The sequence below is a fragment of the Cucurbita moschata genome, unplaced genomic scaffold, assembly GCF_002738365.1.
Source record: "Cucurbita moschata cultivar Rifu unplaced genomic scaffold, Cmos_1.0 Cmo_Scf00102, whole genome shotgun sequence".
Classification (NCBI taxonomy): domain Eukaryota; kingdom Viridiplantae; phylum Streptophyta; class Magnoliopsida; order Cucurbitales; family Cucurbitaceae; genus Cucurbita; species Cucurbita moschata.
The window spans coordinates 311106-328990 of NW_019268618.1; the positions used below are offsets into that span (position 1 = coordinate 311106).

Here is a 17885-nt window from a genome sequence, read left to right on the forward strand (position 1 = left end):
CAAAGTGCTAACCACTACACCATAGAACCCCTTGTAAAAATTTTTTTTGGAATGGTTTTTCCTATTTTATGCAGATTCCACAAGAAGAGAGATCCTATCACAAGTAAAACTCCAGTTATTGGATTCAAAATTCTAGAGCTGTTTTATCTAACTCGTTGTGATCTTGAGCACCTTTAGAGTGGTTGCAGAAGTAACCCTCCAGTGTTGATTGAAGCTCTTAGAGAACATGTAATTTTATATATTTCTTATAGTTAATTTATATATTGTTGTATATTACAAACAAATTGAAATAATACTTGACATCCCAGTCTTTCTTTCTTCCGTGCAAAACTTAACATGAAAACTATATTATTTTAATATTCACTCGAGAAACAAGGGGTGAAAACTATATTATTTCAAACCCTCCATTATTACTTCTACTTTGCGTGAAAATGCTTTCACTAAACCATGTTACTAACTGGTTGGTTTGGTTCGGTTCAATTCTTAGGTCCACTAGATTGAATCGACCTAGCTCAATTAAACTCTTGATAACATAAAAATCATAAGTTTCTTAAATTACGTTAACTAAAAGTTTAACCCCTAATTTTTTTTAGAATATTTATCTTTGTGTCTAGTTGATCTCTAAATGCTTAGAAGTATCTAATAAGACTTCTATTTAAGGAACTTTTCTCTATAAAAGATGTAAGACTTCAGGTTTATTATTAAGGAATTTCAAATGAGTGATTTGATATATCACAGAGGACAAAATATTTATTTGTTTCAAATATCTTATGTTGACCATTCTTTTTCTAATGGCATTAGATTGAATCTCATTAATAACAATATCCCAAAACTCAAAGATGACATCAAAATTAATACTTTAATTTCATCTTCAAAATTTATTTCCATTAACTCAGTTGACTTATAATCATAATAGTCATTTATTCAACAATAAGGGTGTTAGCATGCATTTGGAAATGAACCATATCTAAAAACTTTAGATAAAATAGAAAAGAATTGTAATCTCAAAGACAATAATACTATATGAAACTAGCCTCAACTTAACTCTTAGGGGCGATAAACCAACGGTTCCTTCACCCAAGACCCATAGCCCAACTCCTAACATGGAAGGGATAATCTAGAGAATCATTCCAAGAACCCTAACGGATGGGTTACAAACTCACATTATCAAGCTCGACAACAAACAATGTCGCTGGCAAACTTAGGAATAAAAATAGGAGACATTTTATAGATTTAGGACGAGTAAGTGAAAACAAAAAGAGAGTCATGACCCATTTTCGGTGGGTTCTCGAAGCACCGATTGCAAGTTAAGAGAGGTTGAAAACAAAGTAGAATGTTTTCTCGAAATAAAAAAAGAAATAAAATATAATGAACACATATATTTACATTTACATTATATTCAAAATATCAAAAATAGTTGGTGTTGTTTGTCTAGGACAATCTTAGTTTTTGACCATGTTCATAGTGGGTGGAGTAGCCTAATTGTAAGTTTTTGACCATGTTCATAGTGGGTGCTTGGATATCACACTCTTTTCTGAATGATTTCTTGATTCTTGTCCAAGAACAGTGGCCCTTAGGTTCTAAGTACATGGTTCTTTTCCTTTAGACACTTGGTGGTCGGCTTTACCCATTTTGCATGATTTCAACCTTAGTGACCCCTTCTATAGAGTGTCAGTCCAAAAGTGAAAAAAGTGTCCGTCTAAAATAAAAGTGCCCAACCAAGTTCAAACGGGTGACCGGTCAAATTCTCTACCACTGAGCCATGGATCCATTTTGTAGGATTTTAACCTTAGTGACCCCTTAGACATAGTGTCGGTCCAAAAAGTGTAACAAATTTCTATCCAAGATAGAAGGGCCCAACTATGTTCGAATTGATGACCTCTTGATCAGCAATCAAATGTTCTAACATTGAGTTATGGACCCATTTTGTATGATCTCAACCTTAGTGACCCCTTCTACAGATTATCAGTCCAAAAGTGACCGTATCGAATCGGCTATGGACCAATTTTGTATAAATTGGTGGATTACCTATCGGGAATTAAACATAGGTCGTTAGATTCAAAGTCGAAAGTACTAACCACTACACCATAGAACCACTTGTTAAACTTTATTTTGGCAGCGATTTTGATAAGCGCCAACAACGCTGAATTTTGCAAAGCTAGAGGTCGTAGTATCCTTACCGACTTTCACAAGGTGTTTTCAACTTTTTTTTATAGGTAATTGAACTTTTGAGTCCATACAAATGATTGGTTGGATTAGTATGAGTTTGAGAAGACAGAGGAGAGAAGAGAGACTTTGTTAGAAACTCTCCCATAGGTAATCTCCCAAGGTGTTTTCAACTTCTTTTATAGGTAGAATTTTAAAATCAAACCACAACAAAATTTACTTCTATCTAGCAAAATTATTTTTTGTTTGAAACCAAGATTATTCCCTTCTTTTTCTAAAACTAAATTTGACTCTGGAATAGATTTTAATAGTTTTGTTAATTAAATTTTCTTTAAAAAATTTTGTACACATAGTACAATGGAAAGAATATATATATATATATATATTTTTTTTACTATTTTGTAATTTGTATGGTATTATTGAGGCTTTTGAATGAAATATGATAATTTGTTCTCTGTCCTCTTTGACAATTTTAGATACCTCCATATGCGATATTTGATGCGTCACGTTTCATTATGAGATCTGTCCTTGGGTCAATAAGACTTAAGTAGAGAGTTTATTTGACTACTGATTTGATTTTTTTGGGTTGTAGAGATATCCCTTACAAATCAAGACTCAAATAAATTTAAAATCGAAGAAAACGGACACAGCTATTAATGAATGTACACAACAAGCTGATTTCTTTTGATTACGTTAATGAATGTATGTAGATGTTTAAAGTGTGGATCTTAATGGTTTTAGAAAATAGCAACACATCATCAACTATCGAAATTTTTTGAAAGGATTGAAAATATCACTCATAATCTTCTGAAATTTGGATGGAGCGTTTTTTAGCCTAAATGGCATGAAGTTCCTCTCATATTTTCTAAATTGGACATAAATGCTATTTTATATTTTTCCTTTTAGGAAATTAGAATTTTCTGAAATCCCAATTTCATGTCGAATTTTATAAAAACATTTGACTCTAAATTCTTTTTATCAAATCATTTTTGTTTTGGATTGGATATCTTATTTATTCTAAAACCTTATTTAAAGGTTTGTAGTTAATTACGGGAATCAGAATTTCTGGTTTCTTTTCACCATGTTGTTAACCTAAAATGTCAAACATGACCATATGCTCTTTGAAGACCTTATCAGCTTCCTCGACAAAATATCACCTAAAATGTTGGTATTTAGGGTTTGATGCTTTTTTACTTAACCTCAGGGTTCTATTTACGGTGAACTTGTGATAAATTTTGTCAAATTATATATTTGAATACCTAATACATTAAGATATAATATCTTATTTAAATAATATTAAAATGTCGTAGAATATCATAATATATGTTTTATTAATATGAATCTCATTTAATTTTCAAATATATTTTTTTATTTAATGTTTATGATACACATCAATTATTTTAATATTTAACATATCAAATACGTTAATATGTTTTGATATTATAGTTTAAGACTATAGGAACTTGCTCAGAGGACCTAAGAGTTACGTTGGCCCACAATGCATCTCATGGATGATGCAAAACTATGGTGACGCTTGAAGGTTAATTGTATAAAAAACTGGTCATGCACCAAAAAATCATGGGAAGACCATTGATGGAATTGAAGCAATCGACACTCCTCTGGATGTGTTTCCAATCAAAGACCTAATGTTTGATGTTGACTCTTTTGAAGAAAGAGCCACAGGATCGAACAACAAGAAACGTGGCGGTAGCTAGAACTCTATCACACACATAAAAAAACGTGTCGAAGAGTTAGACATTACACAGAAGATCTGGCTTTCATTGGGTGACCCGAGTTTGATTCTCGACAATGAAATTTTATTTTCTTATTTCTTTTATTTTATAGTTTCATCTTTTGTCACCAATTATATTTAAACTTTACCTAGGTTTGAGAAGAACTCTAATGGATGAGTTTAATAGTATCTTAAATTCAAAAGACTTTTATGAACTTGGTTTGAGAGGCACTATAATGATCAAGTTCAATAGTATCTTAGATTAAAAAGACTTTTATGAACTTTTAACCTTTAATAGTGTTATGTCATAGATATTTGGTTCAATTTCAACAAGTGACATTGAGGTCATTCAAATGGTTAATGTGATAATCCGATCATTTTCAAGGTCTCTTTTGTTGAACGCCATCATGGCTGAGATGACTAAGATGAGCACCAGAGTGAGTTTGACAAGGAGGGTCGTAGAGAACCACACCCCAAGCCAAGCTCATGTTGGGCTTAACAAACTGAAAATCCAAAAACACAAACCCTTAAATGGGAATCGGGATGCAAGGAATTAAAAAACTTTATTTTTGACGTAGAACAATACTTGAAGGTTACAGGAACTTGCTCATAGGACCTAAGAGTTACGTTGGCCACAATGCATCTCATGGACAGTGGCGCTCGAAGGTGGATGATATAAAAAATGGGTCATGCACCATAAACTCATGGGAAGACCGTTGATGGAATCAATGCAATCGACGCTCCCCTTGATGGGTTGCCAATTAAAGACCTAACGTTTGATGTTGACTCTTTTGAAGAAAAAGCCACACGATCGAACACCTCGAAATGTCATGGTAGCTCTAAGAACTCTATCATACGACCTGAGAGTTGAGGGCTATAGGAACTTTCTCATACGACCTGAGAGTTACGTTAGCCGCAATGCATCTCATGGACGATGCAAAACTATGGTAGTGCTCGAAGGTGAATGGTATAAAAAATGGGTCATGCACCATAAACTCATGGGAAGATCGTTGATGGAATCGATGCAATCGACGCTCCCCTGAATGGGTTGTCAATCAAAGACCTAACATTTGATATTGACTCTTCTGAAGAAAGAGCCACACAATCGAACAGCTGGAATCGTCGCGGTAGCTCTGAGAACTCTAACACACACATGGAAGGACTTGTCGAAGAGTTAGACATTAAGCAAAAGATCATGCTAAAACTCTTCAGCGATCTGACAAAAGACTTCAGCACCTCCACACCAAAAATCCATTGTCGTCCAGCGATCAGGATATCTGGCTTTCACCCAGGAGACTCGGGTTCGATTCTCGGCAATGGAATATTATTTTCTTATTTCATTTTAATTTACAGTTTCTATCTTGGATTAAAAAATCTTTTATGTAATTCCGCACCTTTGTTAGAGTTATGTTATAGATACTTTGTTCAATTTCAAATGGTTAATGCGACAATTCAGTCATTTTCGAGGTCTCTCTTGTTGAACAACGTCATGGTTGAGATGAGCAGGTGATTCAAATGGTTAATGCGATAATCCAGTCGTTTTCGAGGTCCCTCTTGTTGAACGACGTCATGGTTGAGATGAGAAGGTGATTCAAATGGTTAATGCGATAATCTAGTCGTTTTCGAGGTCTCTCTTGTTAAATGACGTCATGGTTGAGATGAGAAGGTGATTCAAATGGTTAATGCGATAATCCAATCATTTTCGAGGTCTCTCTTGTTGAACGACATCATGGTTGAGATGAGCACCCGAGTGAGTTTGACAAGTTGGGTTGTAGAGAACCACATCTCAAGCCAAGTTCATGTGGGCTTAACAAACTTAAAATCCAAGAACACAACCCCTTAAATGGAAACCGAGATGCTAAGGAATTAAAAAGCTTTATTTTTTACGTAGAACAATACTTGAAGGTTACTGGAACTTGCTCATAGGACCTAAGAGTTATGTTGGTTGCAATGCATCTCATGGACGATGCAAAACTATGGTGGCGCTCGAAGGTGAATGATATAAAAAATGGGTCATGCACCATAAACTCATAGGAAGACTATTGATGGAATCGATGCAATCGACACTCCTCTAGATGGGTTGCCAATCAAAGACCTGACGTTTGATGTTGACCCTTTTGAAGAAAAAGCCACACGATCGAACCGCTCGAAACGTCGCGGTAACTCTGAGAACTCTATCACACACATGAAAGGACTTGTCGAAGAGTTAGACATTACTCAAAACATCATAGTAAAACTCTTAAGAGATTAGACAAAAGACTTTAGGACAACTACACCAAAAATTCATTGTTGTCCAATGGTTTTGATATTTGGCTTTCACCTAGGAGATTCTGGTTTGATTCTCTGAAATTGAATATTATTTTCTTATTTCTTTTTATTTTATAGTTTCATCTTTTTGTCACCAATTATATTTAAACTTTACCTCATTTTGAGGGGCACTTTAATGGTCAAGTTCAATAGTATCTTAGATTAAAAAGACTTTTATGAACTTTGTACCTTTGTTAGTGTTATGTTATAGACATTTGGTCAAGTTCAACGAGTGGGGTTGAGGTGATTCAAATGGTTAATGTCACTTTATTTGATTCAAATTGTTAATGTGATAATCGAGTTGAATAGTTACAGGTTATTTCCAAGGTCTCTCTTATTGAACGCCAACAAGGCTGAAATGATTGAGATGAGCACCTGAGTGAGTTTGACAAAATTGAAATAAAATCAAATAAAATTGAAAAAAAAAATAAAAAAAATTAGCCTTATGACACTTCCTTCAACTCGAAGGGTGGTAAATCAAGGATTCCTTCGCCCAAGACCCATGATCCAACTCCCAACATGGTAATGATAAGCTATAGAATCATTCCAAGAACCTCAATGGATGGGTTACGAACTCACATTACCAATCTCGACAACTGGACGTGTCATCGGCGTTAGAAGAACGACTGCATCAAAGCAAGTCATGGGGATAGAAGATCCCGTTGAAGGATGATAGCCCAACCGTAATCTTCAGCCCAACGAGCCAAGCTTTTGTAGAAGCAAGAACCCTTGTATTAAAGAAATTAACACCTTCTTATATAAAATTTGGATCAACCAAGAGATAAAGCCAGAATTAGATGATGAGATCCAAGAAGATTGAGAAACAAGATTTGGAACCTTTTTCTAAATTAAGTCACTTCACGATCGAACTTGATCCAGGCTTGATTGAATGACTGAGATGCAATCTACCACAAGAATTGCATGAAACTTAGAAATGACAAAGATATGCTCAGATTTCTATAAGAGGGATCGTCTCAACTTGAGATATCAATTTCATTGATCACAAATATGCTTTTACATAATAATTTTTGGGTATTTATAGTCTTCCAACAAAAGAAGTTAGTGGCCATGATTTAATCTCGATCCCTTTAAATCTCCAAAAAAGAAGTTCCCCTTCAAAATTCTAGCATCATCTATGCAAGTTTCATGCCATTCTTGTGGTAGAATTGTGGTTGAGTGAAATTCTCAACCTTCTACTTATTTTTTGGGATTTCTTTTCTCAGTATTCATTGTAATTTATCCTCATACAAACAAGTTTATTTTTGTAGGGAATGTATTAAGCACATGGATTTATTAATTACGGTGAACTTTTGTATAAAACAAAGTAAATACAAATGGAGTAACATGAGATAGAAGTAAACATAGTAATAAAAAGAAACTACATAAACTTAAAGGAAGTTAATCCCATTTTACAATATAAATATTGTTCAATTGTAGCAAATAAGTAGTTTTGAAAACTAGCCACTCTAGATCAATCTATGTTTGGAAAACTAAAATAAAGAAAAAAATAAATAAATAAAAATATTTTTCAAAAACTTAATTTGGTGTGAAATTTTGCTTAAAATTAAAATGTTTTCTTTTCTTTTCTTTTTTTTTTTAATAAAAGGATAAAACACATAATTTTGAAAAAAATAAAAATAAAAAATAGTTATCAATGAATGGGCTCTGGTGGCAATGCTGCTTCAACTGTGTGATAGACTATGTGAAGTTAAAATGACAATAATAGTAGGTTCTAAAGCAGAAAAAGATGTGGATAAATTTCATATATTGAGGTGTCGAAAACATATACACACACGAGCAACTAAAAATAATAGATCCACTATAAGGGTATTTGGTCTAGTGGTATGATTTTTTTTTTTTTTTTTTTTACAAATTAGGTGGAATGAACAAACAAAAATAATGAGTTTAAAATTACCAAACAAAATATCAATTTTCAAATGGAACGGAGACATAACACCATTCCAAAAAAGAAAAGGACAAAAGAAAAATATTAAATACATTTTCAACTAATGCATTTGGTTGAGAGATATTATGGCCAATATAAGAAAAATATAGCATTAACTAATTTTCATGGACACATATGGATCCTTAGCATACTAAAATCTTAGCATACTAAAATGACTGTTATTATTGGTAGCAAACCAATAACAATTCATATCAGCAAAATCTTCCAGTTGATAATTAGGCCAGAGAAAGAACTTGAATTTATTTTTATATCTATAACATGTTTGCTACTTTTATCTAAAACTTGATCACGAGTATTTCTTATTTGCATTGTAAAATTATGTATTTCTATGGATATCATTTCTATTTCTAGAATTGAAACAAAAACATGTGGATAAATTTCAAATATTGAGGGGCATAAAAGATATGGACCAGCAACTAAAAATGATAGATCCACTACAAGGCATTTGGTCTAGTGGTATGATTCTCGTTTCGGGTGCGAGAAGTCTCGAGTTTGATTCTCAAAATGCCCCCAACAATTATATCAAATTGAAGCATGCAATATAATAGATTTGAAATAGGTTTTTTAAACCTTGAACCAAGAAGTAATTCAGATGGATATTTGGAAAGAAAAAAAAAAGGAAGTTAAGGAAGCTATATTTAATTATAATTTACCAGTGTCTTTATAACATGTTAATTAAAGAGAGGAAACAAGGAGAATAAACAAACAAAGGAATGTATGTATGATTCTCTTCAAATCTTGGAAACTACGAGGATTCCTCTCCTTTCTTGACATAAAGACTTACTTTTTCAGGACTTGGACCATAAACAGTGAACAATAACATTTAAAGAAGGCTGAGGTAGCATAATCATTCCATGAAGGCCGTGGTAGTCTTATAAAAGAAGATGAGGGTACCACTTTCAAATCATTGCATGAGGACTTGAGAAAGTTTTGTAAAAGAAGACGAGGGTACCATTTTCTATTGCAGAATTTCTATGTGAATAGAGAATGAACCATATTCTTGGGAGATAAGATAAAGCCTTGAGACTAACATCAAAGGCATTACACAAATTATTCTATGATATTTTTTCTAGGAACTCTTTGTTATGTTGTCCGCTGAAGGTTTCAGGAAAGGGACACAGATTCTCTATTGCACTAATCTCCCAATAGAAGTTTTACCTAGGTCATCTGTCGTCACAATCCTTTTAAGGAAGATGCGCCCAAATAACCAGTGAACAATAACATTTAAAGAAGTTTCAGAGAGCAAGAAGAGGATTGTGATAGAAGTTGCCCTAGGTAAAACTTCTTTAAATGTCTTAGCCAATCATGACCTCATAATGAGGAGTCTCTTGGACAATAATAACATATGGACAACAAATGTCTTAGCCAATTGTGACGGTCATGATTGCTCAAGGCATGTCGCCCAAATAATCGGTAAACAATAACATTGCCCAAATAACCGCCTTGGACAACAAATTGTTTACAAGAATTGTTGAGACATGCAACATGCAACCACAGGCAACACGCCTTAGGCAATCATGACTGGGACATCTGCCCCCACACAATTTATTGGATGAGGCTGACTTTAGGTCTCTCAATGCGCTTCCAGCTGATCTCATAATGAGGAGTCTCTGCCAACCTACTAGGTGCTGTTGAAAATCACTTCTCGGTTTGTTGAGTATTCATGTCTTCTCTGTTCGTGTCTTTCCTACTTTCTTTGCTTGAAACTTTTTCTTATTTGTATGACGTCATACCACCTGCTTCTGCTTGATGTCTTCTTGGTCGAAATAATAACGTTTCAAGTTACTAACGTGGACAACAAGATTAGTCCGCATCCATAAGATCAATTAGATTCTATATGATGTCTTCGTAATCTTATGGATAATTTTAACTAGTCCATAGTATTTTCACACCAGTCTTTGGTTCTTGTTGCTTTGGACTCGAAATTTATTTGAACTTAACTTATATGAACTCTTTATTTTTCTTGAAATTATTGTGGTTGACGCTTCCGATTGACCCTTCTTTTCATCCGTCTAGATGATATTTCTGTGTGAACATGTGTTGCTTCAGTGGTTTGTTTCTGTCTCCCTTCTTCAGTATCTAACCTTGTTTTTGTCTCTCCTGGTGGGGATAAATCCATTATCTGACCTTGTTTTGCGTCGTGGTGTTCATGTAGTGGCAACAAGGTTTCTATTGAGGTTGGCTCACTCGAGCTCCTCTTTTCAATTACAACAATAGCAGCAAGCGTAGATTCATCATGGCTATGATTCTTTCTCAACTATAGTATCGACATCATTTTCAGCCCTCTTGGTTGATGGATGTTTTTCTAAATGATCATCGGGTTAGACTCCATTACCACTAGACATTTTGCTAGGGGCATGTAATTGACTTTGTGTTTCAGCAGGACGTTCATTCTTGACACGATGTCGAAGTCATCCATTTCAACTATCACTAAACAATTTGCCTAGTCCAAGGCTCCAGCTTGATTAGAGTTCTCATTGTGACTCTTAAGACAGGTAAAGCTTCCAATTTGACGGCGTTCATCTTTCCTGTATCTTGATGTCAAAGGATGTTAAAATATTTTGCATCAGTCTCCATCATGAGTTGTGGGTGGCTCTAGAGTTGACAATGGTGTTCCTTACTACGTTGTGCTTTACCCAAACCTCGACATACATAATATATATATATATTCATTTAACTATAACACATATGGTCCATGGAAGAATTGTAACTCTTATGCTCATTAATATTATAATGGCTACTACCTAAATTATAACCTAAAGTTGATAATTGATGTCCAATTAGCCAACCTAAATTTGTAATCATCGTGGAGTGATTGAAATTACAATGGAAGTAGTTTAAACTCCTAGTACCTTAAATGAAGTTGGTCTCTTCTAATAAAACACTTATTTCTCTTTAATATCATTAATACAATTATGCTTCATCTTAAACCTACTAAACATGAAACTAAAACTGCATTCAATTTAACTCCATTTTATTGTCATCTTGAATGACGTGTAGGATATATTCTTGATTTACCTTGATATTTCATATTAGTTAAGCTTTTTGCAAAATCACAATTAGACAACAACAAAGATGAACTTGGGTCTGTTTATTTTTTTAAAGAAAATTTCTTTCTCCATCTTATTCCTAATAACGCTGCAACTAAATTCATATTATGCTAAGAAACAAATTTTTGCAAGAAGTAAAATATGCAACTTTAACTAAAATTTCATCTAAACAAATTTTATTGCCATACAACATAGATGACAATTATAGCCTTTAAACAAAAAATAGAGTAGTTGTGGTGAACCGGATAGAAACTCTAGTGTTCATCCATAATATACAACCACTACCTAAATTATGACCTAAAAATTTGAAAACATAAGTTGTAGTTGAAAATTACATAAAACAATCCCCTAAATCCAAGAACTCGTGTCCAATTAGTAAATCCTAAAGATAGTAGCTAACATAGAGTAATTGAAGCTCCACACGAAGTAATTTAAAGTTCTAGTTACTTAACTAAAGTTTATCTCGTCTTTAATGAAGCATGAGTTGCACTTAAGTTCATGAAATGTTTATAGACTCCAACTCTTAGTACTATTAATGCAATTATATTTCATATGAGTTTGTCATAAATCAAACTATGGTACATTCAAGACAACTTCATTTTCTTGTCATACGACGCAAAATAGAAGAATTAAATCAAACAAATTGATGAACTGAGCTGAATAAATCCAACCCAACCAAACTGATTAGTTTGGTTCATCTGTTGGGTTGTAGTTTATTTGATAACACTTGTATATTGGAACAATTCAATATTACATGCCTTACTTACAAGTAAAATACTAGACCATCAACTTTTTGTTTTATAGTCCAACAACCACTCAAGAAAATAGATTTCAAAGTTGAGAGAAAAAAATATATTGAGTAGGAGTTAAAATTGTTGCATTTTTTTTAGAAAGGACATTTGGTCTAGTGGTATGATTCTCGCTTAGGGTGCGAGAGGTTCGGAGTTGAATTCTCGGAATGCCCCTATGTTCATTTCTTAAAAGATAGCCTCACAGAAAGCAATTCAGCATCAACCTAGTGATGATATGTCTCAAATGGAACTATCTAATAATAATTGCTCATGGATTTCATTAACAAAGAAAATAAATGAAATAATGATGATACATTCCATAAACAACTTAATATATAGCCCATAATAAGGGCATTTGGTCTAGTGGTATGATTCTTGATTTGGGGTGAGAGGTCTCAAGTTCGATTCTCAAAATGCATCCTTGCCTAACCAAAGTTTAGAAGCAAATTAAACCAACCAAAATTGATTACAATTCAACTTTTCGTTTTATAGCCCTCCAACTACTAAGAGAAAAATATATTTGAGTAGAAGCTAAAAATATCGAGTGTTCAAGAAAACGACTTCATATTCGAAATTAACCTAACTTCATATTCGACATTTTATACTTACCATCATGCTCTTAATACTCATAGTCTTTCTTAACATCCCATCCCAAGGCTTTATTCTCCAAGACAAATTCTACATCCGAGGACTTCACGTGTTTCATGCAATACGACAAAATACGACCTTAATACCTGGGCCTAAGGCTTCATACATACGTTTCAAGTGGTATAACAAGGGCATTTGGTCTAGTGGTATGAAAGTTCGATTCTCAAAATGCCCCTTCAAGAGATTGTAGTATGAAAGACATTTACCAAGTAAATAAATACATTAAAATAACACAAGTGACACATATGTAAACTATGTTATTAATATTTTATTTCTATTACATCTTTCCTTATTTATGAAATAATGAGCGGAGATATTTTTCATTTTCACAATTACTGATGACGGGAGGTTTAGGATTTTTTAATGTAAGAATCGTGGGGATGTAGCTCAGATGGTAGAGCGCTCGCTTCCGATGTGGAAAGTACGAAGATCGATACCTTGCATCTCCAAATGAATCGATCACTAAACTTAGGAAACAATGAGCGGAGATATTTTTTCATTATCACTAAATATATTATTCCATCTTTCCTTATTTATGAAATAATGAGCGTAGATATTTTTTTAATTTTTACAATTATTGATGACGGGAGGTTTAGGGTTTTCTGATGTAAGAATCGTGGGGATGTAGTTCAGATAGTAGAGCGCTCACTTCTGATGTTGAAAGTACGAAGATCGATACCTTGCATCTCCAAATGAATCGATCACTAAATATATTATTTCTTTTCAATTTTTTCTTATTTACGACATAATGAGCAGGATAGTTTTTCATGTCACTATAATTGATGACGAGACGTTTAGAAATTTGTGACATAAGAATCGTGGGGATGTAGCTCAAGTGGTAGACCGGTTGCTTTGCATGCGAGAGGTACGGGGATAGATACCACGCATCTCCAAAATAAAACTATCTATTATTAAATATATTATTGAAAAATATTTCTTTTCAATTGTTCTTTATTCATGACAGGTTGAGTAGAGATATTTCTTCATTTTCACTATTATTGATGTTGAAAAATTTAGGGTTTTGTGATACAGGAATTGTGGGGATGTAGCTTTGCTTAGCATGCTAGAGGTACGGCTTAGCATACGAGAGGTACAAGGATCGATACCTCGCATCTCCAAAAGAAACTATTTATTATTAATATTTTATTTCTATTCAATATTTCCTTATTTATGTCATAATATGCAGAGATACTTTTTCATTTTCACAATGATTGACGAAGGAACGTTTAGAGTTTTTTGATGTGAGAATCGTAGGGATGTAGTTCAAATGGTAGAGCGTTCATTTCCCATGTGGAAAGTATGGGGATCAATACCTTGCATCACCGATTGAATCGATTATACTAAATATATTATTTCTTTTCAATTTTTTCTTATTTAGGACATAATGAGCCGGGATAGTTTTTCATTTTCACTATTACTGATGACGAGAGGTTTATAACTTTGTGACATAAGAATTGTGGGGATATAGCTTAGATGGTAGAGCACTCGCTTTGCATGTGAGAGGTATGGGGATTGATACCCTACATTTCTTGATTTTATTCATTTTCACTATTATTAATGATGGAAAATTTAGGGTTTTATGATGCAACAATTGTGGGGATGTAGCTTAGATGGTAGAGCTCATTTAGCATGCGAGAGGTAAGGGGATAAAGGGGATATCCCGCATCTCCAAAAGAAACTATTTGTTATTAATATTTTACTTCTATTCAACATTTTCTTATTTATGACATAATTAGCGGAGATATTTTTTCATTTTCACTAGAATTGATGACGGGACATTTAGGGTTTTCTGATATGATATAAGTATTGTGGGAATGTAGCTTAGATGGTAGATTGCTTGCTTGGCATGCGAGAGGTACGAGGATCGAATCGATACCCCATATCTTCAAAAGAAATTATTCGTTATTACTATTTTATTTCTATTCAATTTTTCCTTATTTATGACATAATGAATAGCGTTATTTTTTTATTTTCACTATTATTGATGACAAGATGTTTAGAATTTTGTGACGTAAGAATCTTAAGGATATATCTTAGATGGTAGAGCGTTTGCATCCCATGTGAGAAGTATTGGGATCGATACCATGCATCAACAAGGGAAACGATTATAATGAGCGGGGATAGTTTTTCATTTTCAATATCATTGATGACGGGAAGTTTAGAGTTTTTTGATGTAAAATTGTGGGAATGTAGCATGCGAGAGATACGGGGATCGATACCTCACATCTCCAAAAGAAACTATTCGTTATTACTATTTTATTTCTATTCAATATTTCCTTATTTATAACATAATGAGTAGCAATATGGTAGACGTTTAGGATTTTGTGACTTAAAAATTGTGGAGATGCAGCTTAGATGGTAGAGCGCTCGCTTTGCATGCAAGTTGTACGGGGATTGATAACCCGCATCTCCAAAAGAAAGTATTTAATTTGTTATTATATTTTTTCATTTTCAAAATTATTGATGCCCCACATCACCCAACCAAACTATTTGTTATTAATATTTTGATATTTTTTATTTTCACTTTTATTGATGATGATTCATTTAGGGTTTTATGATGTAAACAACATGGGGATGTAACTCAGAAGGTAGAGCGCTCGCTTCGTGTCACAACCTTACTATGAAGAGAGTAGGTTGTGACCCTCACGCCATGACAAGCAAAGGGGCGTCCCTCAAGAGACGCCCATCCGGCCATATGCAGGCCAACGTAGAAGAATGCCATGATGCGATCGAGGAGGACGATGCATCATCCAACACACCACCACGCAAAGTGGGCATTGAAGACATGTTGAGACACAAGCATAACAGAAACATCAGCATAGACATGAAGGATAAGATAGGCTTGTTGAAGGGCCGGGTAGGGCCCCGGGTCTTAACCTCAAAAGTCGAGGTTTTGAAAGGAATTTGGGCATGCAGTTCGGGAGTTAAGTCCGTCCATATGAAATATGAATGCTCACCAAGTTTGGTGTCAATCGGACATTGGATGGACAATACACAACACCGTATGACAGCTCACAAAAATCATGTCTACTCCTAGTAGAATGAAAATGGCTCAAAATGTACTATAGGGGGTACCATGGTGTTAGCTCTCCACCACCCCTGGGCTCTGTGGCCTAAGTGAGCTACCCTGTAGCACATACGTGTGTCACAGTGTGGGCGAGCGTGCCGAGACGAGTGTCTCGAGTGACTTCCTTTGAAATGGGTTTTTGAAGGACAGTATCGGACGGCACAGGTGTTCTGGTATTGTGCCCTAGCCTGCGTGTTGGAGGTTGCTACATACACCCGCTATCCGGTACAGTATCCGTAAATGACTCGGCATGGGCACGGGAGGGCCTATGCCACGATAGAACCCGGATGGATGGATGTTCAGGAAGCCCCAATGAGATGAACGACACGCGAGCCCATTTTCGATGGCATGACCGAGCGAGTTATGATGGTCGATGACATCCCGAGACTTGGGATGCCGTCAAGACATATGGACCCTATCGATGGGGATCGAGATGACGAGATGAGATGCGATGTTGTATTGAGAGACCTTGGCCCGAGCGGAGGCAAGGTCGAGCCGAATGAGTTGGCCTAGCGTAGAGACAAGTCGGATGTGTCGCAGACGATTGAAGATGCACGCCTAGGCGGCGTGCGTTGTCGAACAAGCTTGGATTCCGCACAAGCGATGTTCAATGGGTGAAGACTAACCTCGCCTAATGTCCGACGAAGCCACAAAGCCGGGGTGAAAAATATATATGGGGCTTGATTCCCCTCAAGGCTAGTCGTGAGCGTGTCAAGATCACGACACCGCACGGCCAAAGATGTATGACCGTGACACTTTGCATGCGAGAGGTATGGGGATCGATACCCTGTATCTCCAAAAATAAGACTATCTATTATTAAATATATTATTTCTTTTCAATTTTTCCTTATTCATGACATGTTGGGTAGCAATATTTCTTCATTTTCACTATTATTGATGACGGGAAATTTAGGGTTTTGTGATGCAAAAATTGTGGGGATGTAGCTCAAATGGTAGAGCGCTCGTTTAGCATGTGAAAGGTACGGGGATCGATATCCTGCATCTCTAAAAGAGAGAAATTATTTTTTGAAGTATGAGTTAATTTAACATGTTATGTATAAGGTGGGTAAGAGAGAAAAAGAAAAGATACTTATATAAGGATTATTATATATCATTATGGCTATATAGGTGGGTAAGAGAGAAAAAGAAAAGATACTTATATAAGGATTATTATATATCATTATGGCTATATAGGTGGGTAAGAGAGAAAAAGAAAAGATACTTATATAAGGATTATTATATATCACTATGGCTATGCCATTTTTATAGATAAAAGAGAGTAATGTCTCACAAGCACATATAGAGAGAGGACTTATTGTAAGTAAAGAAAGCAATCTAATAGTTATACTGCTACTTGTGGGGAGGGAATTTGATGAATTCCTCACAAGATAAGAGCTTATAGGATCGCGGCCAATGCATATGACGGAACTTCTTCACAATTGCAATATCTGACCAATGAATATTATTGTCATTTATAGCTTCTAACACAATAATATAAAACTTGGGGTCAAAGCCTATATGGGACTGAAAAGACCATTCACCACACACTTGTAAATTCAACTATATCTACCACCTTTGAAATTTTCCACGGAAAACCTTCCAACAGCTTGCACTTCTTCATCATTGACATCCTTAATTGAAACTAGATTTTAAGGCAAATCTTCTCCACGACTCACTTTAGAACACTTTTATAGATAGTTTCAACAACCTTACTTTGCTCGTGAATACTTTGGAGTTCAATATTTATATTTGGAGAACGCTATTCAAATTGATAGGGTCGAATCTTACAACAAAATCTAATTGAGCCTCCCTCTATTAGGAGATAGCTTTGAATCAAATTCTTTAGTTTGGACAATGGTTGCATTGTTTTAGTCAAACAACCGAGACTAGTGTATTACCAATAGTATAAACATTTTGAACGTGTATTTTCTTACATATTAACAATTGTATACAAATAATAATTAAATTTATGAGTAGAAGTTTGGACGGAGTTTTATTAAATAGGTAATCTTAAATTATATCTAAAAATATATAATTTTATATATATATATATATATACATTCAGAAGAACAAAACAAAGATTGAAGAAGATGTCATTCATGCCATGTTTTGATTTTTATTGTTTCTTATTTCTCAAATGTTAAAAAAAAAAAAAAAA

At 34.5% G+C, this 17885-nt stretch overlaps 1 non-coding gene across 1 annotated transcript in view; it reads right to left on the reverse strand.

Moving 5' to 3' along the window:
- Nucleotides 1-29, reverse strand: part of TRNAQ-UUG — a 72-nt gene extending 43 nt beyond the window's left edge. Inside the window, exon 1 of the tRNA in view lies at nucleotides 1-29. This exon is cut by the window's left edge and continues 43 nt beyond it. This is a non-coding gene — a tRNA (tRNA-Gln).
- Between the last annotated feature and the right edge of the window lie 17856 nt (nucleotides 30-17885).